The following is a 27926-nucleotide window of genomic DNA, read 5'->3' as shown; positions in this document are numbered from 1 at the left end:
TGATTTCGTTTCTAAAATGCACCAGGGAATCCCAGCAAGTTTCTGGAGAACCATCCAGCTAAGAGCGTTTTTAGTTGATTGCACATCTGACTATCCACAGGTATGAATTAAGCACACGAGTTAGCTGGCGCTGTGAAGGGTTTGGGTCTCCGCGCCCAGAGCAGGCAATTTGTAAGACTTTCTCTAAGACACGTGAAGAGCATGACCCTACATCCCGATTTTAAGGACATTCTATTCTGTAGGGGTTCATCTTCATTCTCTCCAAAAGTATGTCAGGGTCCCGCTGTGTTTCAACGAACCAAACCCCTAAGGCTCAGAAAGAAATAATTTCACTGGAAAAAAGGGGTGAGATTATCTCGGAACAATCACTTCATTAGCATAAATCTGGATGTGGGATATTTGGTCATCTTGTTTTAGTTTACAACCACTTTTGCAAGTGATAAAATTTAACTTGATGTTGGAGAGAGGTAGGAAAGGAAAACACCACACGCACACACACGCACACACATCACAGGATCCAAATTCACCAAACAGAGGTAAAAACAGAACTGGTCTAAGGTGAATACAAAAAACAGATTTCCTCCTTCCCTTCCTCCCTCCCTTCCTTCTTCCTTCTTTCCTTCCCTCCTTCCTCCTTGCCCTACCTTTCCTATTCCATCACCAAAGCCAAGTGCCAGCAGGAACACCTCACACTCACCCTGCCCCAAAGAACAAGGGGCAGTTGTGAGAGAAAGTGAGGACGTGACCCTCCCAAGCTTGGGAATTTCTCTATCTGCCCAATTTTATAATTTTACTTCCTAGGTTACCCCAGATCTGCAATCCGTGCATAATACAGGCACCTAAGCATTACTCGAGCCTTTCCTGGAAATGCAGAGATGCAAGAGGCCCGGCCTCTGTCTGCCCTCAAGTCCTCGAGGAAACGGCAGCCCAGTGGGAGAGAAGGTGCTCCTGGACTAACGTGGGAGCACAGCTGGTCCTCAAGACCTGTGCCATGGGTCTGGAGATGTCTGGAGCACAGTTACCTCTATGTGAAGGGCTGCCTCTCCTAAAAGGACAGGATGTGCGACTGGCCACAGGAATCCTAGGCATCCCTTCCCATCACTGGGAAAGATCTCAAGGAAGACACTCAAGTCCTGCAAGACTTGGTTTCCCCTCCATGCATCTCGCACACAGATGCCAGCTTCCCACCGCGTGCCTTACCTTGGGCTGTTTGTTTCACACTACCTTCTCCTCCCCATTCCTGAAAATGCCATGAGCTTCTTCACTGAAGCAAAATAAAACCAAGTCTGCTTTGCTGTGTCCTGGAGCTCTCCAGAGCACGTCCGAGTCTCAGGATCACAGCATCTCAGGCAAGCCTCCCCTCGTTCCCGGGACTCTGGCACACAGCCCCCTTCTTGGTCTCCCCAGCCCGCCTCTACCTGTCCCAGTTCTGGTCTCCTCCACCTGGAAAAGTACAGCAGACAAACTTTACATACTTCGGACTGGGGGTACTGCACTACGAAACCTCTGCTTCTATTTCTTTTTCTACAGCCTGTATTTGAAGAACATCTGAAATCTTATTCATTTTCCAGAAAAAGTAGTTACTCGGTCAAGGTAAAAGCAAAGCGAACTCCAGTGGTAAACCGTCACGTAGCCCTGATTATGAGCCAGGTACGGTTTCAAATGCTTTACACCAAACCCCACCACAGCTCTACGATATAGGCATTATTATTACTCCCATTTTACAGGTAATAATAGTGAGGCCCAGAGAGCCTACTTAAACTTGCCCAGGGTCATTACATGAATAAGTGGTAGGGCTGGGGTTGGATCTCAGTCCTCGGACTCAGTGGAGCTGCTCCCCAGGAAGGGGATGCTCTCCCCATGACAACAGAGGTCCTTCCGTGCCCCCTTCAATGCAGCACTCACTCTGTGGACCCCCAGCAAGCCCTGCAGATATCCCACACTTGTATACACCCACTGAGCCCACATTTACCTGTCACCTTCAGGAAGAGCAAGGCTTGCCGGGACGAGAAGGAGGGAGAGAGGAGACTTCTGCCCTTGAGAGATTCTATTTTAATTTCTTTAAAAAAAAAAAAACACGGAAGAGACCAAGCCCTGGATTTCAAGATCAGTTTTCAAGGTCTTCAGACATGAGGAAGTCATCTGAACGGGGAGGCATGACAGGAGTCTGACCTCTGAGCGGCCTCCTCGCTCTCGCGGTGCTGCTGCTTTCGGGCTTGATAGCGAACAGGAAAGTGGTGCCCTAAGAGCCCAAATCCCCCTCATCTTGGATCAGGAAGCAGCACCAACAGGCGCTAGAGGGTTGTGAGAGCAGATGTCACATTCTCTGGTGCTAACGCAGTGGCGCTAATCCCAGTTTATCGATAACCCAACGAAAGCATAAAGGCTCATCATTTCCAGAAGTTCTAATATAAACTCAAGAACTCACTCTGTTATCCTGGCCTAACTTCCTGGAAACACCAAATCACCACACCCCACGATTTCAGTTCCTCAAACTCAAGGCCCTTTGCAGCAAGGAGCCGGCTGACCGGGAGAGGCTGGTCCCTACGGTGGTGACGGTGATGATGGAGAGGGCAATGGCAGCTGGAGCAACCTCGACTACGGGTCAGGGCCCAGGCCGAGTGCTCTGCACGCTCCGTCTTATCTAATCGCCACAACCGCTGTGAGAGGTGGGGGCCGTCTCAACACCCACTTTAATGAAGAGGAATCAGAGAGGCCAAGTAACCGGGTCAAGACATCCCGGCTGGGATCACGATATGAACCCGGCCAATCCGATTCCACAATTTCACATTCTTACCCAGTGCTTGACGGTCTCTCTTACAGAAAGTTCTGGAAACGGGGTGTGCTGATTACTCAGAATTTCCAGTAAATACATATGCAGTCATTTCCAAATCCTCATCTGAAAACTTTCCAAAATGTACACAGTCCTCTTTCCTGTCTTAGTAAGTATAGTAAACTAAATCTAAATCAAATTCAGCTTTTTTAATAGACACGTTCAGAACTATCTCCTAGCTATCTGCCATGACCATGAGGTCTGACTGTACAGTATGTCAGATATAGGTACAGGAATTGAGGGTGACCGGATTAATATACAAGCCCACTGTGTCTCTGTATACATATCCTATGTAAGATACATGTAACATATTACATATAACAAGATACATATGTCTTTTTATCATTGATATTACTATTTACATCTTTTAGATATTTTTATAATTTAGAATTTATAGTATAAATATTTTTATTTGTTATAACTTATATTACATCTTACTTTTTGTAATTTATATCTTATATTTTAATACCCCACTTTCAGAACATGCCCTGGCTAGGGGTATTTAAAAACAGGAGCTAAGAAATTTTACTATCTGTCTTTTTCTCGTAGAGCTTCAGTTAAGTAGACATTTTACTGTAGGGAACTATACCAGTGACGGCCCGCCCACGACGTATTTAGAGAGATGTATAAGAGATGTGCTAAGAAACAGGAAGAGGAGCAAATGAAAACTTAAAAGCAATAAAATGGAGCACAGACACTAAAATGACTAGCCCCCTAACCCTAAGGAAAGTCCAGGTTCCCATAAGGGGCAGTCAATATATTTTTACCCTGTGGCTCAATGTTTTTGCAGACACATTAAATCATAAAAATCCAAGAAACCGTATCTCACCCCCAAACCGCACAATATATTTTAAGGAATATGTCCCTTTTCTAAGAAACCGCTTGACTTGCAGGAAGTGGCAAAGTGGCAGGTGTGTTCCCATGATCAGCCAAAGAAACCAAATAAACGTCCCACTGGGCAAACCTGTTTCTCTCAGATAAACAGCTGCCCTGCTGCATTAAGGAGGAAAAAGGAACCAAAGGACTGTCCCTATGCTTGGCTGGCACTTCTGTTTTTCTGTTTAATTTGCAAAGGAAGATGGCAGCCCACACCTACACAGACACCACTCTGCAGCCCCGCCAACCCCAGGCCCTACGTGGGCTGGAGGTTTCTAAGCCCGGCTCTGGACAGAGGCCTCGGCAAGTCCTCTGTCTTCTAGGTAGGCACGGAAAAGGGTGGCTGCACTGAGAGCTGCAGGAGAAGCAGATTTCACATGAAAAAGAGATCATTATGCAATTGGCTGTATTATGCAATAGCTAGGCTCCGAGTGGGGGGTGGGGTGTCCATCTTTACTTGCTCCCAAGGCAGCCCATACCTTCCCTCTCACATCACTCCTCACACTGTAAATAACTGCTTGCCTGCCTGTCTGTATCCCCAGGAGACTGGGAGCCCCTGAAGTCAGGGACTAGCCAGGCTGGACACAGAATGAGCACCCAACACAGGAGAATTGTTATTGCTACAGTGCGTGCTCAAGAAACACCTGCTGAATGCATGGGATAGTGGAAGGAATGAAAGAATGTGACTTTCACTTAGAAAGTCTCTTGCTAAATGCTTGGCATTAGAGTTCAGTGGCTGGGATAGGATCCACTCACTATATTACAGCTTCGGTTTGTCATGTTGTAAGCAGGGTTAAAAAGGCAAATTTGTTCAAAATATCAGAAAGGAGCAAGATGGATTGCCTACTGGACATTCCAGATTAAAATGAGGGACCATCTAGGAGAAGAGAGCCAGCTGGCTGCTTAGGGAGCATGAAGGTTAAAGCAAAGTCCTAATGGACAGAGTCTGAGGGATACCATCCAAGGGGTCACTGGAGTTCTGAGGACTCACAGACACAGACTGGCTACAATGGGGCTGGACAGAAGTGGTGGGTCAGGCTAGGCCAGCTCTCTGGAGGTCCCGGCAGTAAATATCCTCCAGGAAAACTGTGTCTTGCAGGGAAGGAACTGTTGTGGAAATGACCAAGGCAGCACTCAGACCATAGCACTGTGAGCCGGGCTGTCCTTCCCCCCGGCTAACGGGTCTCTCATGCCTCCTTTCTCCCAAGTGGCCGAGGAGTGAGCAGGAGAGGGCAACGACTGTTCGTGACCTCCTGCTACGGACCACTTCATTCTGCCACGAAATGTGTATAAGGTTGGTGACATCACCTACATGACACAGAGCTGCAGCTGAGAGCTGGAACTCACCTACAATCACACAACTGGGAGGAAGGAGAACCAGAACTTGTGTTTGGGGCTGGCTGTTGCGGGGCCAGGAGACCCAGAACTCTGGCCCCGCAGGACCCAGCCTGCCCTCCTGTGCCTGTCTGAGGCAGCCTGGTGTGGCAGAGAATCTGACAGCAAGTTGCTGTTGGCACAGCTCGATCTTCTGAGAGCTTTGCGGGTTATTTCCCACAGCTTACCGCCTGCTGGCTTCACCCCGCCTGTCCCTGACCTCTGTCCCAGAGCCACCTCCATCTGGAAGCATCTTGTCAGACCCTCGCCTTGCCCTGCTGGATGTTCATCTCACCTGCCCGCTTCAAGCCAGATCTCTGCTGACGCTTCTGTTAGCCAAGCTTCAAACAAAGAGTCCCCAGGCCGGCTCCCCACAAGGGGGTCCCTGAGATGTCTGTGCCACCAGCAGATTCCGGGCCCCACCCCAGCTCCGCGGGGTCAGAATCTCTGCAGTAGGGCCCAGGAGACTGTGGTTTAAACAAGTTCCCTCCATAACCATTATGCCGGCTAGTGTGGGATCGCCCAGGGAGCCAGGGGCTCCCACACCCCTCCCCCCATGAACACCTGCCATCCCTTGTCCAGCTCTAAAACTGCAACAGTCCATACTCAAGATAGAAAACTGTGGAGAGGTCCTTTGAAGAATTAAGAAAAAAATTAAGTGACCTATGCTTTTACCAAGTAGAGAGAAACACTGTTCACATTTTGGATTCATTCCTTCCAGTATTTTTCTACGAACGTAGACATAGACATGGTTTTTCTGTTATAAAAAACGGCATTATAGCAGACCGTTTAGAGGCCTGCTTCTCTCGCTCAGCTGAGCACGAACACACGCTACCCTGCCATCTGGAGGGACGCACGGGCATGCCTGCAGCGCCATCGACCGCCAGATCTCCGGGGCCACACTGACCGCCTCACGACTGCAGGCAAGGGGCAAGTGCTGATGCAGGAAGGCGGGGAACTGAAATCAGGACAGCAAGGGTTGGAAAACTTGTGTCTCTGCTGACACTACCCATCTCCCCACCCTCAGAGGGTTACTCCCTAGGAGCGGTCAATTCCAACCTGGTCAGATTTTTAAAATCCTAAATGGTTAGTAATGGAAGAAATTGTAAAAGCAATCAGGACCAGTGTCCTTGTGTGTAAATGAGGAAACCAGAGTGGAGACAGATTTAGCCTCTGCTGGAGTCTTGTGGCGTTTCCACGCCAGGCCCAGACCCCTCCAGGTTTGCGGTCTGTGCCTAGACTCTGCTCACCAGCCGGTCCCCAAGTGACCCGCCATGTTCGACAGAAGGCAGCAGCCACGTAGGGCAGGCCCAGGAGGGGCCCAGGGGCTCAGGACACAAGCTCCAAATTCCGGGGAACTCTCGCTATCACACCACCACAGCTCCTGGCCCAACAACCAAGTTTCAGATCCAGGGCATCTCAGTCTGGCTGTGGGATTTTGTAGGGGAGTGTCCTGGTCCCGGCTGTCCGATTCCAAAGGCATCACTCCCCTACACTCACCACAGAGCAGTCTGTTTTATGGGGGAGTCTTTGAAGCAGCTGAGAGCCGTGTTCCAGCCTCATACCACTCAAGAATCCACTCTGGCCTTAACGTCATTCGGGCACAGTCCCCCTGAATCATAGCACAGGGGAAAGTCATGAGCAGCAAGACTTAGCTGAAGAAAACTTACAAATTCTGCCCACTTAAAAATTCCCTGGACCCACTCCTGTGAGCTGGGTTTCAGTTCCTGACTCTCGGCTCCCCTTCTGGCCTGGGGAGGGGGCGTCCCCTGGGGCTCCTCAGCAACCGGGGACACACTGCAAGTTCAGAGCGGGCCTCCGGACTTCAACAGCTGCCTCACAAACACGAATTCCGTCCCTGATTTGTTCACTCACTTGTCCATTCCTTAAAAAAGAAAAAAAAAAGATTTACTTATTTTAGAGAGAGAGCGAAAGAGCAGGGGGAGGGGCAGAGGGAGAGGGAGAGAGAATCTCCAGCAGACTCTGTGCTGAGCGTGGACCCCGACATGGGGCTCCATCCCAGGACCCTGAGATTGACCTGAGCCAAAACCAAGAGCCGGACACTCAACCGACTGAGCCACCCAGGCGGCCCTTCTTCTTCCCATTTTAAAGATGAAGATCCTCAGGGCACCTGGGTGGTGCAGTCGTTGGGCATCTGCCTTCGGCTCAGGGTGTGATCCCAGAGTCCTGGGATCGAGCCCCACATCAGGCTCCTTGCTCCGCTGGGAGCCTGCTTCTTCCTCTCCCACTCCCCCTGCTTGTGTTCCCTCTCTCGCTGGCTGTCTCTCTCTGTCAAATAAATAAATAAAATCTTTAAAAAGAAAGAAAGAAAGAAAGAAAGATGAAGATTCTGAGGTTCAGAGTGATGAACAGATGTAGACTGACCATGAAACTAATGAAGAAAGTTTCAAGGCTAGCTGCATGTGTCCCTTTAGAAGCCCTAGCAACATACTTACAGACTCTATAATGTTTTTTTTGAAATGTACAAAATCAAGCTATTTTAGTCACAATTGGTTAGGAACACTGCCTCCTTCCACTCTGACGTCTCCTCTAGTTGCACCTCCCTTCATGTCGCATGGACTCACAGTGGCTACAGGCATTTCGGGAGCCAGCTAAGAGGAAGCTGACTTGCAGATAAATTTAGTTTCGGTGTAGTGGGATCTCTGCGTGTGGCTCACAGTCACTTCCCTGCAGACGATGGTTATTGCTAGCTGCCCCCCCCCAGCTATCCCCATGGCTTCCAGGAACATGCCCACTGCCCACTGGGCCAACTCACCGCCAGAGACTCAAAGGTGCAACATCTGACACCTCAGATACGTGTGCAGGAGAGCAGACACAAAGACTGAAATACCCACAGCCATGCGGCGCCTGGGGGCTCAGTTGCTTAAACATCTGCCTTCGGCTCAGGGCGTGATCCCAGGCTCCTGGGATGGAGCCCCACATCGGGTTCCCTGCTCAGCGGGGAGTCCACTTCTCCGTCTCCCTCTGACCCTCCCCCCGGGAGTGTGCATGCTCTCTCTTGCTCTCTCTCTTAAAAAAGAAAAGAAAGAAAAGAAAAGAGAAAAGAAAAAGAGAAAGAAGCACCCAGAGCCAGAAGCTAGTCTGTGAACATTTCTTCCAGTCATGAGACATGTGGACTTGTAGGAGGGACATTAAGCTCACAGTGATACCTACTCAAAAAGGGAAGTTTTCTCCTGTCAGAAATACATTTGATGAAACACTGAACATAGTCACACAAACACTTTTTCCCCTTTTGATGGGAATTATGCAAAATATATTTTACCAAAATTCCTGCAGAGCAGGACCCAAACCAGTAGCCATACAGCAAAAAGTGGATGTCTGTTTCTGACATCATGTCTTATGCACTGTGACTGTCAATAAGAAGCAGCAAACTTCGTCAGCCACGCTGGGAGAAGAACTAAACGGTCTTTTCAGTCTCCCTTTACAAAAATTACAAAGTCATTATCATATGAAGAGGTGATCAAAGAGTATTCAACCGAAAGATGTTAAGGGAAAGAAGTATAGATGTTTGGCAGGCAAATCATTCATAAAAACATTTGGTTGTTTTTCTGGATTGTGTAAAGTTTGGGATCCATGTCAGGCTTTTAAAACTTACGTTGGATGTGATTTCTTTTCTCATTCTACGTAAATTTTCACAATTGTAGCTCATTTTGTATTTGTGATTTCATATACTTCTTTCTCTTAAAGAGGTGCCCAAAATTTGCATAAGCTTCGGGCCCTACTAAACTCTCAATCCATCCCTGAAGGTGAAATAATTGTCCAGTAGCAGACCCCAGACTAGAGGACGTGGTACACTGAGTTTGGGGTTCCCTGCAACTCACCCCATTGTGCACCCAGTCATTGGGCACTCTGGGCAGGAGTAGAGAAGGGTGAAGGCTGACAGATGGGCCATAGGCTCTAAAATCACAGCCAGTGCGTTCGGCTTCTACCTCACGTGGGTAGGCAGGCAAGAGGCATTTTGAGGACCTGACACTGACAAAACTTGACTCTATGACAACCAAGTGCCCAGATTAAGGACAGATAAGCCCACAGTCCCACACAACATAATGGAACCTGATTTTATTGTTCCGGGAGCCATATTCCCTAAACTCGCACTGTCTACAATGGCAGGCACTTGCCCTGTGTGGCTATTTATATTTAATTTAAATGAAACAGAATTAAAAATGCACGTCTTTATTCGCACTAGCGGCATTTCAAGTATGCAACAGCTTCATGTAGCTGGTGGTTACTGCATTGGACAGTGCAAACATAGAACGTTTCCATCATCCCCAGAAGTTCCATTGTTCAGCTCAACTGGTTTAAATATTCACTATTAAGACACAGCTAGGCTCTTCTTCTCAAGCAGAGGGCATTTCCAGGTGACTATGGCAGACATGTGAGGAGAGGAGAAGAAGTTGCAGAAAGAAAGGCCTGTCCAGAAAGAAAAGCAAAGTGGAGCATCTTGGTTACAGAGAAGGGCCAAGGGAATGCCAGAGAGGAAGGAGAACCCAGGCTGGCTGGCGTGGGGAGCCTTACAGAGAGGAAGGGCATTGTTAGACACATGAGCCAAAGAAATGATTCAAATCACACCCGCATGGGACACCTGGGTAGGTCAGGCGGTTAGGTGTCCAACTCTCGATTTCAGCTCGGGTCATGATCTCAGGGTCCTAAGATTGAGCCCCACATCCAGCTCTGCACTCAGCATGGAGTCTGCTTGAAGATTCTCTCCCTCCCTCTGCACCCCCCTCAAATAAATAAGTAAATCTTTTTTTTTTTTTTTAAATCACACCCGAGAAAGAGTAAGGAGTAGAAATATTAGCTCCGGAATCACGATTATTTGTCTCTACACACACACACACACACACACACACACACACACACTCTCTCTCTCTCTCTCTAAAGTTCACTTTGCTGGGGAGCCTCAGTCTCAGCTGCACCCAGCAGGAATGTCTTCAGACACCAAGTGCAGAGTCCCTGGCTGTCTCCTGCCTCTCCCTCCACTGCCACCCCACTTCCCAAACTGCCACTGCCAAGTTCAGACCCTGCAGATATGCCAATGGCAACACCCCCTTTCTCCTGGGCCTGGAGGGACACCTTGCTTCACTGCTCCCGCTGGGCCTGACTTCGGGAATAAATCACGCACCCAGCCTCCCGTGTTCCGAGATTACAAGGCAGAGTGGGCGCCTCTAGCTCCTTTCAGGGGCCGCCAAGGGCACCCATTCAGTGCGTTCTAGAGCAAGAAGGCCTGGCACAGTGAGGGACCCACATCTCTCCTACATCCTGGTGCCTGGGAGTGGGAAGGGGGGAAGCCCTAGAGAAAGGAGGACAATGAAGTATGCAGCCTACGGCAACTCTAGCAGGAGCTCCCAGGAGGAAGAAAGGACTCGTGACTCTGGGGACCCTGCTGACACAGCAGCTCCCGCCACACTCATCACTTCCATGTCACCCTCGTAAGAACCCTGACCTGCACTCACTAACAAAGTAACAGCCTAGAAGAGAAAAGGTGACTTGCCCAGAGTTAACTGCCAATAATAACATTGCCCCATCCGTTCACCACCCCTCGAACAACTCCCAGGAGACAGCCTGCAAGGCGGGTGAGAGCCCGGGATCTGGAGCAGCCTCCCTGGGTCTGAATCCCAGCTCTGTCCATTACTAGCTGTGTGCCTGGGGCATGTTAGTCATGCCCTCCATGCTTCAGTTTCCTTGTCTGTAAAATAGGGATGATACTAGTCCACCTACCCATGGGTCCCTGTGTGCATTAAATAAATTTATACACGTGAAGTACTCAGAACGGAGCCTGGAGTGTGGCTGCCTTGTTCCAGGCACCAGGTCCATAAAGAAAACTAAACACAGCCCCTGCCCTCAAGAACCTTACAGCTAATGGGAGAACGGACAAGTGAACAAGTTGTAGGGTACAGAGGGTACTTGGGGTGCACAGGAGGGACCCTGAAGTCAGAAAGGGCCTTCATTCCTGGGCAAAGTGACAACTTGCTTAAGTTTTGAAGAACAGGCACTGTTCTGGGCCTCTTTTTTTTAAATATTAATTTTTTAAAATATTAATTTATTTTTAGAGGGGAGAAAGAGAGAGCGAGTGGGGGGAGGGGCCGAGGGATAGAATCTCCAGCAGATTCCCTGCTGAGAGCAGACCCAACCCTGACATCACGACCTGAGTCAAAATCAAGAGTCAAACATTTAACTGACTGAGCCACCCAGGCGCCCCATTATGGGCCTTTTACTAGAGTTTCTCATTTAATCCTTGACCATTTCACAAATGGGGAGCGTGAGGCTCAGAGAATTGAAGGAACCCCCCCCCCCCATGCCCATCACCTAACTGATAAGTGACGGAGCCAGGATTCAAGCCCTCATGTGCCTGATTCCAGAATCCTGATTCCAAGTGTGGGCAAGGTGTGGGTTGGCCAGGCAACTGCCCTGGGAACAATCCTCTAAGAGGCTCTAGAGCAGCTCGGGGGCATGAGAAACATGGGGCAGTTCACTCTGGTCTCCATAACCTGTAAAACATCCATGGGTCCTAGCTGGACCCAAGAAGATAGTGCCCTCACCTGGAAATAAATACTTGGCCCAGGCACCACTCGTGTTCCTCACCATATAATTATCAGATAATCTATAAAGAAGAGGTCTGAATCATCAGTCTGCCTGGGAGGCCTACTGTTTCCCTATAGCCCCACTCTCCCCGCAGGGGAGCCCTGAAATGAGCAGGCCAGCTGGAGACGTGGGCTGACCTGTATCCTTGCTTGACCCGGGGGCTCCAGGGTCCCCAGACCACCACTGCCATCTGATTGCACAAAAGCACTCAGCTACCTCGGCTTCAGACACAACCTGGTCCTTTGCCAGGGAACTTGTCTGCTGTCTGATTTATGTGTCCAAATTCTCTGGTCTTCTCCTTCAGCCCTGGGCTGATAGGGACAAGCAACCAGTCAAGGTGCAGGATCAGAGAGAAAACCAAGGAAACAGCAGGCAGACCACAGACTAAAAGCCCCAAACATATCTCCCAACCTTGGGTTTCACATTTATTTTTACTCACAGAAGACAGTTTGTATCCAAATGGAGGGATTCAGAGATTTAATTTAATTTCACCAAAACACACACATTTCCCCTCACGGGGCTTCCCAACCATAAAGCGGGGGCATCAGGGGTTTCGGAAGAGATGATGGCGTGTGTTACCGCACTGGGGAGCAAGCTCACAGAGGGGCTGCCCTCTCCTGCTCTGGGTATCAATTCTCCTTGGGTCCCCTGGACCAGGAGCTCCTGCAGGCTACCATCGCTGTGTCCCCAGCACCGTGCCTGGCTAGGATCCACAAATATTAGCTGAACAAATGAGGCTCCCTCCAGGGAGGGGCGGGGGGGGGGGGGGACTCCCGCTCACTGCACTCTCCAGAAGTCCTCGGCAATCCCCTTCCTCTCTCTGTTCTGAGCATCCATTTGGGCTGCTTTACAGCACAAGCTCGCCTAGGAGGCAGGCCTCCGGAGAAGATCGGGGTTAACTGTTTACTGAGGAGCTGTCTTCCACAGCACACCCCACCTGACACCCGCGTCCTGATTTTATAGCTTTTAGAAAAAGCCATGGCCTTCCAGCGGAAAGGGGGAGAGTCGAACTCACCAAAGAGAAGTGACTGTGAGGGACTATAACGTGAATGGCACCTCCAGACCTGTCAGCGCTGGAGAATTGCCTGTTTTCAGGCCTCGACTCGACACAAGGGCAAATACCAACTTTCCGCTGGACAGGAATAGCGCATGCTGGGAAAAGAGCTTGCGCCGAAACAAAGGAAGAGCAAGATCTGCACCAGAACCAGATATTTGGGACACCCAAGCTGCGAGTACTGATTTCAAACCATTAACCTACAAAAACGATCATCTGAACAGGACTCAGTGTAGCTCTCTTTACGTTGGCCCAAACACTACAGCTCTACCGTAAAAAAAAAAACAAAAAAAACTATCCCCTGCCCCCCATCCCCCCAACTCCCCAAGCCCCCCCCCCAGAACAACAGGTACTGCTCCCTCAGTTTTCTGACAACCTGGTCAGACACCGAGTGGCCGCCCGCACATTTCTTGCAAAGGGAGCCGAGCTCAGCTCCTCTGGGCGCTCTGCTCGCATCCCACTTCTGCCCTGACACGGAACCACAGCCCGTCACCGCCGCGAGCTAGACTCTGTGCAACTGAAAGCACGGAAAAGGCCACAAAGTGAACACGAGACTGCGAACAGGCCCGTGACAGCAGGTACTCAGTGCGGCGGCATCGTGACCCAGCGGCCATGGGTATCAGGGCTCATACCTGCTGACCCTTCTGCCCCGGGACCCTTCACATTCCACCTCCGGTGAAACCCCCAGCCGTGCTTCCAAGGGACACAGACAGACACCAGCGCCGCCTGTCTCGGACAGAAACTCAAACCAGCCCCAAGCTCGGCCTCCCTTCCGGGCTCCTTTATGGTGAAATCCGGCCTAGCCACAGGAAGAAAACACCTCACAAACATGGCTGAGAAGCCACTGGCCTGGGCCCAGATGTAGAGGCTTCTCGGCTGCTGTGCGTGTGGACACCGGCCACGGGGGGCCCAGCCTTCTCTGACCGCTGGTCTGTAAAGGAAAAACGGTGGTACCTGGCAATCAGGCTTTTCACCTTAGAACTGAGAAATGAGGCTGTTGTTACCCCCTCCAAGCGGTAGCCCCTGCAGCCCAGTGGTTCTCGACCAGGAACTGTTTTGCCCCCAGGGGACACGTGGTACTATCTGGAGACATGTGAGTTGTCACCACCGGGGCTGGGCTGCTGCTGCTGGCACCAAGTGGGCACAGGCCTGAGTCGCTGCCACATCCCCTACGAAGCACAGGACGGCCCCCACAACAAAGAATTACCTGACCCAGAATGTCAAGAGTGCCGAGGCTGAGACACCTTGCTCCAGGGAGCACTGGGTTCAAATCCCAACCCACTACGTCCTAGCTCAGGGGCCTCGTACAAGTGACTTTGCTTCTCACAGCCACACGTGTGTTGTGTTTATGTAACAAGCTTCTAAGTGCCAGGCACTATTCAGGGCACTGTCCACACATGAACGCACTTATCTTCTAAGCACGCTCTGGCCTCGTACTCTCCTCAGCCCCGCTTCACAGATGAGAAGACTGCGGTGCAGAAAAGTTGAGTTGCCCAAGACCAGCCAGCTAGTAAGCAGAGGAAGCAGGGTTCACACCCAGTGACCTGGGCGTGCCCACAGCCTGCACTCCGACATCACCTCATTCTCAGGTTGCCTTCTAGGTTAAAATGGACGTCTGTTAAACACCTTAGTCCCTGACATAAAGGTGCGCAGCCAGTGTGGCTTCTCATCCCTTTGGCGTTAACCCTATGTTGTTGGTATCAACCCTGAACACTTCCTTTTTCTCTTTCCCTTCCGACACCCAGAAAATGGCAAACATTCAAATGCTTCCATTCTCAAAACACGCGACAATACCAAAATGTTTGTTCAGAAATTTAAAATCAGCCCTCGCGAGGCTGGCATTAATCCACGCCAACACAATGTTCCTCGATGTCATGGCTCAGCGAGGATGGCCACCACAGGGTCACTGAGAGTGACCTCCTAGACCTGACATTGGTCTTTGTTGCAGCCCCACTCCAAACCGCCCCCGGCCCTCCCCTGGTCCTCTGCATGTTGGCTTTGGAAGGTCCGAAGTACGTCTGTTTGGAAATAAATGGTAAATGTTGCCTCTATTTAACAGATAAGTAGACCTTCCCGAGCCATCTGAAAAGCGCTCTCAGAAGCACACTCTAAGAGCACCCCGGCTGGGCATTTTGCAGAAGCAGAAACTAACACCGCGCCAGCAACTCAGCACAGAAAGGAAAACCCACAACAGGCTTTCGTGTGGTCGAGTCTGGAAGCACAGCGAGTAATTACCAAGCCAAACTTTGGAAAAATGGAAAACTCGATACCTTTACTCAGGAAGACCACGCACGAGGTACAGGGACCACAGCAGGTCTGCAGCAGGGGAGAGAGACTGGGCTCAACTCTGAAGACAAGAAGGGAGAGGGGGCTTATTGGCCTAGGAGCGGGGCGGGGGGTGGTGTCAGTGGATGGGAAATTACTGAGAGGAAACCTCGGGCGAGGGGGGAGTCTACACAGAGCTAGCAGGCCTCCTGCTGAAGGCAGGCCCAGGTGAGCAGCCCTCACCTGGCGAAGGTGGAGGATGGGGAACCAACCAGGTGTTGAGGGTTACAGAGATACAGAGGATAGGGGATTCTGGCTAAACCGACTCAGCAGGGTTCTTGCCCAAACCAGACAAAGCAGAAAAGAACACAGAGGCTTCAAAGTTGAGGCCTAGGAGAAAAAGAGCCCGGAAGAGCCTCACTAGAGTTTGATCTTGGAGAGAGTCTTTATCGGGCCCAGCCTCCGGGACGGCACATCTGTGGGGGAGGCCCAAGCTCTTCAGGGGAGGCGATTCCTTGAATGATCTACTTCTTCCGTGCTGGGGGGAGGACGTGGGGACTCCAATGGGGCAGAGAGAGACAGGGAGGGAGGTGCAGGGAGAAGGACAGAAGCCCAAGTGCTTACCATCACCAATGACATCTTTGCCCCAGGCCCTCCATGTAATAAAGCGGCCGTGTAGTCATTCCTTGGGGGCAGGAAACATTGGTTTCATCTGTTTTGTTTATTTGTTTCTCAACAGAGGGGCACAAAACTTGGAATCAAAGTTCTCACCGTATCAGTACAAAACTAAGTCAGGCTCTTTCTATCCACCGAAGAAAGAAAAACTTTGCTTCCAGTAAACAACTGTTGATGGGCACAAAGCTGCCAGGACTGAAGGAAAGGCCTCTCCTTCCCAGACATTCTTTCTCTGAGGTGGCATGGGGTGAGGGAGAGGAAGGAAGTCATCTGGAGTCCAAGCCCAGAAGAAGCGCCCGCACCCCACGGTGAAAAGCACCGTGCTATAGCAGTCTCCACTTGGCGCTTTCGTACAGCCCTGGGGGAAAGGCCCAGAACTCCTGTCTGCAGGGTTTCCGCCGTTCTCCCCTACATCCCTGTCCTGGCTCAGTGGGGGGACCCTCAGGACCTCAGGACCGAGCTGTGTCTTCAGGTCAGCCTGCCCGCAGGTGATAAGACCACACACGCACCAGCACGCTGGAGAGACACAGGAGACGGAAAGGTTTCCTCTCTAAGAATTCATGAAGGCAGGGGCGCCCAGAGCCACAGGCAGGTGGCACTTCCTGAAAGCGACGATGTCTTTACAGGTACGAAGAGAGACAAGAGACAAACCAGGAAGCTTCAAAGCTTCGTTCCAGCTGAAGCAAACAGAGGCTTTATTTTCTCACTGGAGTGTTGTAAGAATTGATTGTTTGGGGGAAATAACATAAAATCTAAGAGCTCTGGTTCCCAGGCCAGAAGACAGAGTAGATCCATTCATCCCGCAAGCATTAAAAACCCACTGCTTAATTAATACACCAACCACTCCACCGGCTCTCTGCGAGGAGCAAGCGCAGTCACGCACTCCCACGGGCTGGCATCCTTGCCACGGCGGCACGGGCCAGACGCCAAAGGCCACACGCGCCTACCGCCACAGCGAAGGTCCCTGTGGCTTCAGTGAGGCAATGCAAAGAACATGTTAAAACTCAAACATCTGCTGTGATGTCTCGAATTATAGCAATATGTTCCTTTGTTAACAAGGTATTATGTCCAGGGAAAATATCCATTTCCTGATGGTTCTGAAAAACAGAAAACAAAACAAACAAACAAAAAAAGGCCCTCCCCGTCAGGAAACTACTTCAACCAGAAAGCTGGTTTCCCATTTGATGTGGTTTCCATGTTGGTCAGGAGTATCCGGCACCCTCTTGTCTGTTTCATGGACCCCACTGAAGAGTGGGGTGTCCCCCTAAAAATACCGATGTTCACACTGCTCGAGGACCTCATGTGGAAGGAACCATTTGTCACATGCCTATCACACATCATTTCCTCTGCCACGAGCTCGACATACACTGGAGAGTCTGAAACTCAATGCGAATGAGCACGGTGATGACGGCATCGCAGCCCTCGAATCATTGAGCCCTCCCAAAGGCTCTCTCCGGTCCGTTTCTACTATCAGCCCATTCTCACAATGAGGAGATGGAGGCTTTGACAATAAGCTTCCCAAGGTCACATAAGTGGTGGGTCTAGGATTCAAATCCAGCCTGACTTCTCTCCAAATCTATGTCCTTGTCCCTGCGCCGAATGCTTGCGGGCCCCAGTCTTCTCCCCTGTCAGCAGGGCGTTGGCATTCTGGTGAGACCAGACCTTGCCAGGAACGTTCGGGGGTTAGGTCTGAATTCCAAAGCCCTTTCCTAAAGCAAACATTTGGAAGCATAGGCCTCGTGAGGGCCATGAGGAAAAACAGAACCAGATCAGGAAGTCGGCTTTGCACCAGGCCAAACACAGCCACTTGCTTTGGGACCAACCGCCCACGTGCAAGGCTTTCCCACCAGCAGTTCAAGATGTGCCTGGGCCGACTTGCCTTCTTTGGTCTCCTTTAAGTTTCTAACCTTTGAAATGGGTACAATAATGCCTGTCCTTTAGGGCTGCTATAGAGTTCATGTGACAAGCCTCCGAACGAATCCAACAAGCGCCGGCACGTGGTGGTCAATAAGCCATGGTTCCTGCTACTGTCTCTTGGTGACTCCAGGAGTTACTCCTAGACCCAGGGAAGAGGAGAACAGTCCTCCCTCGTGGGAAAAAGTATCTCATCATCAACATTTTTAAAAATTTCTCATAGATGGTGGCTGTGAAAAGCAGACAGACTTTTCACTGGTTTTATTATTGCTTTTAAATTCTCTACAGACAATGGACCCCCTTCTTGCCTACATCTGTGTTAGACATCACCCACTCCCTCCTCCCCACTTGGTGCCCCTTCCCCACCCCCTGCATGCCACAGCCTAGATCTCCTCCAAATTTCCCAACAGAGAGGGAATAGAGAGACAGCAGTGGTCTCTCCCGCCCCTCCTACCCCCGCCACCTCTACCCCCACGGCAATCACAACGAACACTTCAGGGAAAAAGCAAGCAGCTCCTTCACAAACAAGGTGGGCCTGGCCACAAAGGGCCTCACTGAAACGCTTTCCAGGGAAAAGGAGATGCACGTGTGGAGCTCCTAACTGGGAAAGAACACGCTGCTCAGGAAGGCTGGGGGGGGGGGGGGGCGGGCGAGTGACAGAGAAGAGGGTGGGGAGGTGAACAGGCTGCATTAAGAAGTTTCAGTTCTTTCATTCAGCAAGAAGCTTCTGACATGATCAGGGCCAGTGCAAAGAATAGCCTGGAAGGGTCAAGGCAGGTGTAGGGGAGCAGCACCTGGACAAGAGGGGTGGAAGTCAGAATGGACAAGTGGGTGCGCTCAAAGCCATGTCCTTAGGAAGAGGAACCGATGGCCCCTGGTAACAGATAGCTTAGGTGTGACGGGTGGTGGGAAGGAGAGAGGGTAAAGTCCATTTTCCGGCTTAAGCACCTGGGGGACAGGGGTGCCCCTTACTGAGACAGGGGATGTCTGAAGAGGAGAGACTCAAAGGTAAAGGCCAGGGGCTGGGGGGGGGGGGGTGGTGGCAGGTGGGCAGCTACTGAGCCAAGCTGAACACGTGCTGAGTCATCCCAGTGGAGATGTTGAGATGCTTGCATGGAAAGTCAGGTGTTCCAAAGAGTGGTCCAGACGGGATGCGTGGAAACAGGAACCGGGCAGGTGAAGGGTTCCCCGGGGGAGAGACCCCACAGGAAGAAGAGAGCTCTGGGGCACTCCCACTCTTAACGGCCAAGCAGGGGGGTGGAGGAAGTGGCAAAGGGCCAGGAGGAGCAGCTAGAAACGGAGGAAGAACATCAGCTGAGGGTGGTGCCTCTGAAGCCGAGGGAGGGAAAGAAGATGCAGAGTTTTAATTACACTTAATAAAACGCTGCTCGAAGGGCGAGAGAAACGCAGTCTGAACCATGTCCTCGACACTGACAGATACGCGGGTCACAGGTGTTCTTGCTGGGAGCAGGGGCGGTTGGGGACCAGCATGCAAGGCCTGAAGAGCGAGCAGGAGGTAAGACATGCTCACGGGGAGCTCACTGGCCGCCCCGAGCCTGTCCCCTGTGTCATCACCTAGCACATCTCCTGCACAGCCTGCGCCTCAGGCAGGATCACCCTGCTTACTCATTTGTTTACTTATTTTCTGTCTTCTTCCCTCCCTGGAAAGGTAGGGCCTGCCGGGGCAAGCACACCGTACCGCCCACACTCAGCACAACGCTTGGCACAGAGACTCAAGAAAGACATGTTGAATACCGAACAAATGAAACAGAATCAGAGAGGAGACTTGCGTTTGGTTAAGAAGCAGGGAGAGAGGGAGCTGGAAAGCGGGTGGGCTGCCCGCAGTGGCCGTTGATGGGGATGTTAAGAACAGAGGTGGGTGGGGCCCCGAGAAGGCAGAGAGTTAGGGCAGGTGCGGGACACTGACACAAAAGCTTAAGAGAGAGACTGGGGGGTATTTTCTGGTTTAAATGACATCCAACCCACCTATACAGGACTTAGGTGTGCGCCCCCACAGCAAGCCCTGAGACGGGGCTCCCCGGGCAGGGGATTCATCAAAGAAATGTCCCCAGGAAGTGGGTAAGGGTGTGGGGAGAGCCCACAGAGAAGGGGAGGAGCCAGGCTGGGGTCTGACCTCAGGGGAAGTCCCAGCCTCAGCCGATCCCAGGAGACATCTGGAGTCTAAACCGTGCCTCCTCCAGAGTTGGGCATCTCCGCCCCAGGGCAAAGCAGCTGAGCTTTTAACTGCCCGCCCCCGTTAGTTAATATAGGCCACCAGTTTTCCGGCTCGCTTGGCAAGAGGACCATACTCTGAAGAAGGTGGCAGGGGCAGAAGCCACCGGAGCTGCGGGGGATGAAGAGATGCACAGAACCTGTCGGCGTGATCCGGGTGTGTCCGTGCAGAGCGCCAACAATGTCTGCCGCTAAATCGGGACAGAGGTTTGTGTGGACTGCCCCAGAAGAGCTGCCCATATAGACAACTCCGTTCCTGGGGCCTGGCTGGTGCAAGGACAGTTACCAGTTAGAATCATTTTTGTTCCGGAAAAGAACCCTTCCAAGGCAGACTGCTCCCAAAGTGCACAGAAGGAGTGCTCCTCCTGGAAAACTCTGAGGGGTGAACTCAGTGCCGCTGCCAGTACCGAATGGGGTGTGCGGCGCTGCAAAGGGACTTGGAGCATTCAGAAACACTCACAAGTCAAGAAGTAGAGAATGGAGTAGCCCGTATTACGTTCCTGGAACATGCCTATGACGATCACGGCCTTGCGATAGCGCAGACTCCTCAGAAATAAAATCAGCTGAAATAAAATAGAACCCATCAACCAGCTAATACAGCTGCTATGAAGCCAGCTCCGTGCCAGAAAGGGTGAGATGGAGAGATGCCTCCTTCGCTCAAAGTTCATCTCTCACCAGATGACCGTCCTGAAACAATTAAAACGCGAGGCAAAGCGGGATCCCCGGGAGGCAGGTTAGTTCGATGGGTTAAGAGAGAGCCCCAGACTCCCCCTCCCTGGGCTCGTGCCCGTTTCTGCCACAGGACGCTCTGGGCTTCACTTTCCCTGTCTGAAAAATGCAGTAATCATAGCACTTACTGCACAGGATTCCTGTGAGGATAAAAGGAGATCATTTGTGTCAGGCCCTTAGAGCAGGGCCTGGTGCATACAGTAAGCGCTCAGTTCCTGGGGGTCCCGTTCTGCAGTTATTATTAGGGTGAGGAATATGAGGCCTCCAATAGGAGGCAAGAGATGGAAAAGATCACTACTTTTTTGACTTGTCTCCCATCCTGTTCTGCTCAGGAAGGACTAAGACCCCATGCCTGGCTATGGGATCACACTAGAAAAGAAAATCAAGAAAACCCACCCTTGTTTTCTCGGACCCAGATGTGACCGACCTAGGCACGGACCAGGAGTTGCAGGTGGATGGCGCGCTCCTCTCCTGAGGGGGCCAGGAGCCAAGGCCAGCGACTTTCTGTCCTGGAAGCCTTTAGGACTCAGAGCACACGTGTGCTCAGACTCTAAAGAGTGTTGGGTCAGCACAGAAACACTGGGCAAGCCGTCAGCATCTCTGTGTCCTTATTGACCACTTCCTGCCCGGCACTAGGAGCAGGTGCTGACACCTCTCTGATCAGCACATGGAATGGGGCGCCCAGTCCAAGCAATGCAGTCACACAGGCCTGCACTCCGCTCACAGATGTATGACCTTGAGCTGGTGACTTTGACCTCTGAAGGCTCAATGCCCTTGTCTCTAAAACATTTCCTGGCCTTAGCCGTACATTAAAATCACTGGGGGAGTGTTTAAAGTCCAGTTGCCCAGGACTCAGCCTAGACCAATAGAATCAGAACACTCCAAGGTGGGAATCACTGCTGTCAGGGCAGAAGGCCGTCATCTTCTAACTCACCAGCATGCACCAACTGAGATTAACACCGTGCTTCACCCACAGTGTCCCGTAAAAGGTGCTTACCACATTGTACCACTCAGAGCTCCCAGACTCCAGAAACACTCCCCACAGACCCACAGAAGACTCTGCTTTGGAAGCATTATTCTCACTTTGGCAAATATCAAAAATCAATCCCACATTCTGGCTTCTCTAGTTCTTTTCATCACCAGACTCATCTTATTCTTGGAGAGGAAAAGGGCAGACCCACACAGTGTCCTGGAATATAGGGCTGTTAGATAGGTCTTCGTTTCCCATTATGGCTCAGTGGGCCTCATATCCCTCACCCTAATAAGAGAGTCACCACTCAAAGAGAGCTTCAGTTCCGGCTGGCAGGGTCAGGGGTGGGCATCCACAACCCTGGCTACCATCAAGGTCCTGACAGTTACATCCTTGATAAGACTATAGGAAAATATACCTGGGCCTTTTCCCCCGTTGCCATATCTCTAATCAAAATAGGGCTTCAAGCCTGTGATACATGCGGATTCACGCAAACCAGGGTATGAGGCTGTCAGAGTGCGGGAGGGGTCTTTCCAGGCCTTGCTTCCTACGTGGTTCATGTGCACGGACCCAGAACTGAGGGAGGAACTGGAACAAAGCAAACAAGTGGGATTCCCTTGCAACTTGTAGTTATGTTTTTCAAAGCATAATAAACACTCAAGAGAACCAAAACAGAACTTTAATTCAAGAATTAAAAGGAAGCAGCTAGAGCCCCAGCTAGAAGAAGAGCTGAAAGATGACAAGGGGAAAAAAGCGCTGTCACCGGTGTGAAGGCCCCGCTTGTAATCCGATGGGAGCTCGGGTGCTGGGGTGCCAGGCAATAGAGCGCTTGATGGGAACTGCTCCGGTCCCATCATGAGCTGCTAAGAAGAGATCTCACCATGTGTGTTCCAGACCCTGATATTATATTCCTATTTGTCAGGTTATTCAACAGCATAGTATTTATTATGGGTCAAGAATATCTATCTATCTATCTATCAATATTTCACAACCCCATTCAGTAGGTACTCTTATTATACCCATTTTGCAGATAAAGAAACTGAGTTAAGGAGCTTGTCCATAGTCCCACAGTTAGAATGTGACAGAGTTGGAATGTGAACTCTGGCAGTCCGGCTCCAATGTCTGTGCTCTCAATCCCTGTGCCATATTGTTTCTAGTCTAGTGCAGGTATCAAACAGGTAGACTATTAGAACACAGTGTCTGGGGATTCAGGAGGGGTTGGCACAGGGGGTGGTGTCCAAATCTCTTTATTATTTCCTGCTCGTTCATAAGAAGGGAAATAGAAGGGGTCACCTGGTGACAGGCTGATCGGCGCACGGACAGATAAAATGGGCACTCCAATTGCTGGAGAGACAAATAAGAAACTTGAGTAAGTATTTACGCAAGAGAAATGAGAAGACACATACACAAAAAGCCTGTCTGTGAATGTGCGTCGAGCTTTTTTTTTCAGTAGCCCCAAAACAGAAAACAACCCAAATGTCTATCAGCAGGTGAGTGGACAAAGGAGTGGCGGCACCCCCACGTGCGGGAGTATCACAGGGCCCTGCAAGAGCAGGCTGCTGAGGGACACGACTGCAGCGAGTCTCAGAAGCACTCTCCTGAGTGACAGTCAGGAGCCACAAAGCACCTGTTGCAAGATTCCGTCTCTACGGAGTTCTAGAAATGGCAGAACTCTAATTTCAAAACCCTGCACGGTGGCGGCCAAGGGCAGGGGGTGGGAGGAAGGAATGGACAGCAAACAGGCACAAGGGAGCTTCCAGGGAGTGACGGGGCTGTTCTGTATCTTGACTGTGCTGTGGCTACATGGCTGGAGATGTCTGTCAAAACTCACTGAAATGTAACATAAAAGGGTGGATTTTATTATATGTACATTATGCTCATTTTCAAAAGGAGACTTGACATCATCCAGTCCTGCCTGAGATGTTCTGGGTTCGGGAGTGAGAAAGTTATATATGTTCTGCTTCATTTGCGTATTTCTTTTTTTTTTCCTTTTCTTTCTCTCCCTCTTTCCTTCTTTCTTTCTTCCCTGCTCTCCTTCCCTCCTTCCTTGCTTCTCTTCTCCCTCCCTCCCTCACTCGCTCCCTTCCCTCCCTCCTTCCCTCCTTTCCTTTCTCTCCTGAAAGCCTACGCTCTCCCTGTCCGTGCCAAGCTGGTGGCAGGCCCCTGAGCCCCAAGCATTTCCAGCACTGCCATTACAAATTAGTGGAAATGATCAGACATCCAGGGAGACTGATTCCCAGCCTACTTCAGGGGGGCAGCTGTTCAGCAAAACTGGCCAGTGACCCACAGAGAAGGCTGGCAAGGCCACAAGGCTCTCTCATTGGGCTCCTCTGTGGCTTCTGCCTCCCAGATAGAAAGTATGCATATATTAGATGAAAAAGAGGAAACACCTTTCCAAGAATTGCTTGGCCTTGGGAGGAAGGGGTGGTCATTTGTCTCTGTCCAAGAAAAATATCATTCGCCCTTGAATTCTTCTGTTCAAAACCTCTGGCAGCGGGGTTAGGGGTGAGGGGCTGCAGCAGGGGAGAAAAGAAGGTAGAGGGAACAGGGAAAGCAGATGCTACACTGCCCTGGGGTAGCAGCAAGAGGAGCCCCTACCATCTTAAACCCTTGAAAGGATGGAGGGAGAGAAGAAAGCCTTCGCCCAGTCAGTTTCTGCCAGGCTCCCTAACACCACGGGCAGCCCTGCCCTCGCCGAATGAGAGGTGAACAGAGAAGTTAACAGGGCAGGCAGGCAGCAGGAATGGGAACAGGAGAAGAGACTGGCACGGTTCCCTCCGGTGGGCCTGCAGGGGGCCTGTGGCAGCCGGAACGTCCATCTGCTATGCCCCACCATTAGTAGGCTCACAGGAAGGGAAGGGGACAATGACAATCCAAAAGCCCCTCGCTCAGAAATACACCAGGAAGTGAGCAGCAGGGCCCACCTGCCCAGGAGTAAACCACATGAGAGTAACCAGTCAAGGCTCTCTTGGACAAAGCCCTCCTAGCAACAGAGAGTTATGAAGTCCCTCAGCCAAAAAGAATGCAAGTTGAGTTCAGCCAAGCGCAACCCAGCCACATGGGCAGTGGGAGGGTCTGGGGATGCCAGCTGTCTCCAAGTCCTGCTTGCTGGAAGATGAGAGAGCCAGTCTTAGAGAACTGGATGCTTGCACTTCTTTTTTTTTTTTTCTTTCCCAAAAGACAGTTGGTACCCAGGTGGGAAGGCCTATCATTCAATAACAATCTAAGAATGAAGAGATAAGATTGCATGAAGGTGGGACTTAGGCCCACCACGGGAAAAACAAACAAAAAAACCCAGCTATCCAGAAGAGAAAAGGTAGCAATTCTGAGCATTTAGCCCTTAGTGAGTGGAAAAGCAAAGAGACCATCTCTAATCCTAATTAACTCTCATTCCAGATTTGGAAAAAAGCTGCATCCAGAAGAAATGCCCTGTCAGAATAGGACAGTCAATGTGTGGAACTGAAAATCGGCTAAAAATCCATCAGTTCTCCCAAGTTACCAAGAAAGAAGAACTAATCCTCTAGCAGCCAATGACCTTCTCCATTTAAAGGCTAAAGTGTTAACCACTCGATGTCACTCATTTTTATTCTGGTAAGACTCTTACTGACAGGTTTAAAACATCCATACTCCATCCACTAGCACCGGTTAGTCTTCTATCTTAGCCTGGAAGGTGCCTGTGCAAGGTTATATTACTAAGAACAAGCCATCATATCTACTGAATGAATCATGGAATAGACTGACTATTGAAATAAATGTGTATAAATACATATATCCTGTCGATAGACTCAGCCTAGTCTTTCACGTTTAGCAAGTGCTAAGGTTTATTATGATATTAAAGAAAACTCTGTAGACTTTTACTTATAAACCCTGTGGACTAGATAATATTAGCCATTCTACTGAACAACAAAGAAAACTGGATACTATAGAAAAATATCTTTTTGAATGACTAATGAGCCGGGAAGTTTTAAGATATATTCAGGAAGTGAAAAGTAAGTAAAAGCTGGAACTCAGAATGGAAGCCAAGCCCTGAAGCCAATTTGAGGATCTCTGCCAAATAAAGTGACCTTGAGGTTCATTTTTTGTGGCCTGAGGAGACAGGCAGAGAATTTCCCATGACTGATAAATGATACTCTCACATGGATCCTGCAAGTCTAATGGGCACCAAGTTCAAGAAATTAAAAGAAATATGCACGCAGGTGCATCTTTGTGAAAATGTCCAACACCAAAGACAAAAAAAAAAAAACATTCAAAAGTAGTGACAGAAAAAAAGAAAGATTATCAAAGGAAACACAAGACTGACAGATTTCAAAGATGATGGTGGAAAACAGAAGTCTGAATAATGATTTCATTGTATTGGAGAGAAAATAACTGTCAACCTAGAATTCTACCCCAAAAAGATAGCTCTCAAAACCAAGGGAAAAGTTACTGTATTTTCAAGCAAAGAAAAACAGAGAACTTATCACCAGCAGACCCTCAAATAAGAAAATTCTTAAGAATGTACTTCAGACTCCCTCAGATAATCTTAAACAAAGCAAAACTGGCAGAGCTCTATTAATATCAGTCAGATTAGACTTTAAATTCTTAAAGACTTAAAGAATCACTAGAGAAACAAACGCCACTCCATTATTAAAGATCCAATTCACCAGAAAGATAAAAACAATTCTAAACTTGTAGGTACATATTAATAAAGGCCCAAAATACATAAAACAAAAAACTGGCAGAACCATAAGGAGAAAGAAAAATCCACAATCATAGTGGGAGATTGTAATACACTTCTCTGAATGACTAATTGATCAGGCAGACAAAAATCAGTGATGACAGAAAAGATTTGAACAACAGAGTTAAGAAGTTTTACCCAGTAGAGTTACACAGAGCACTGTATCTAACAATGACAGAATCCATGCAACATTGTGGAAACTGACCACATACTAAGCCTCACACAATAAAACTCAACAAATATAAATACAGAAGGTTGAATAAAATTTACAAACAACATTTACCAACCATGATACAATTAAGTCAGAAATCAGTATCAAAAAGGTAACACAGGGTGCCTGGGTGGCTCAGTCAGTTATGCGTTTGCCTTTGGCTCAGGTCATGATCCTGAGGTCCTGGGATCAAGTCCTGCATCAGGCTCCCCACTGGACAGGACTCACTCTGCCCCTCACCTGCTCTCATGTTCTCTCTCACTCTCTCTCTCACATAAATAAATAAAATCTCAAAAAAAAAAAAAAAAGTAACAACAAAGGAAAAAAAGAGAGGTCAGGACATGAAGAAACACAGGTACACATAACTTCTAAGGCAAAGAATAAATAACAGAGGAAATCAGAAAATACTTAGAACCAAATGACACAAACATATTACATATCAAAAAATGTGTCATGAAGTTTGAATGGAAATACATAACCTATAATGTTCATAACAGAAAAAAAGTCAAAGATTCAACTTAAGAAGTTCAGAAAGAACAACAGACCAAACCTAAATAAATTAGAATGGATAAAATAATAAAAATTAGTATAGAAATTAATGAACTAGAAAACAAAATAAATGATCACAAAGTCAACAACTGATTCTTTAAAAGACTAATCAGAAAGACAGAATTCTGAAAAGGGTATTCAACAAAAGATTAGAGAAGCCACAACAGTATAAATGAAAAGAGGATATATCACCATAAATGCTACAGAGCTTAAAAGGGTAAAAAAGTATATTATAAATAAGTTTATGGTAAAAATTTTGAAAATTCAGACAAATGGATAAATTCCTTAAAAAAAATCTAACTTACAAAATCAATTCCAGAAAAAAATATTAAAACCTTGAAGTAGACCAATAACTATTGAATCAGAGGTTAAAAATCTCCAGGAAAGAAAGAACCCCAGCCCCCATAACTTTTTTTGAGAAGAGATAAAGAGAAAACATTGTATAGCTCACTTCACAGGTCTAGCAGAACTTGATACAAAAGCCTGACAAGAATAATATGAGAAATGAAAATCACAGTCCAATACACTCATGAATGAACACAGATGCACAACTTCTAAACACAGTTACAGTAAAACAAATCTAGCAATGTAACAAAATGAATCCACCATGACCGAGTCAGGTTTACTCTAGGAAAACAAGATTAATTTTACGCTGAAAAATAGTTGACCAGACATTAACAAATTAAAGGGAAAAATTACATAAATTCTGTCCAAAAATGCAGGAAAAGTATTTTAAAAAGATCCACTCGTGATTTTAAAAAAAACAAACAATTTGCAAACTACTGCAGAATGGTAGTTCCTCGTCCTGATAAACAATATCAAATCCACAGAGAACATCATTCTCAAGGGAAAATGCTAACCATGAAAGGCAAAACTAAAACTTTTAAAAGGCAATACAAGAGACTATTTTATGACTTTGCCATA

General features: G+C 49.1%; 1 protein-coding gene across 4 annotated transcripts in view; it reads right to left on the bottom strand.

Annotated features, from left to right (window-relative positions):
- The window catches only part of HIVEP3 (HIVEP zinc finger 3), a 451731-nt gene that overhangs the window by 323623 nt on the left and 100182 nt on the right, over nucleotides 1-27926 (bottom strand). The window contains exon 1 of one of the 4 annotated variants that reach the window (XR_008958865.1): nucleotides 1973-3228. The exons of the other annotated variants lie outside the window; for them this stretch is intronic. The gene's annotated coding sequence lies outside the window, so the exon portion shown is untranslated. Of the gene's footprint in view, nucleotides 1-1972; nucleotides 3229-27926 lie in introns of those variants that run through there. 4 annotated transcript variants of the gene reach the window in all.

Source organism: Ursus arctos, unplaced genomic scaffold, assembly GCF_023065955.2.
Source record: "Ursus arctos isolate Adak ecotype North America unplaced genomic scaffold, UrsArc2.0 scaffold_12, whole genome shotgun sequence".
Classification (NCBI taxonomy): Eukaryota; Metazoa; Chordata; class Mammalia; order Carnivora; family Ursidae; genus Ursus; species Ursus arctos.
This window is presented reverse-complemented; position numbering and strand designations above follow the sequence as displayed.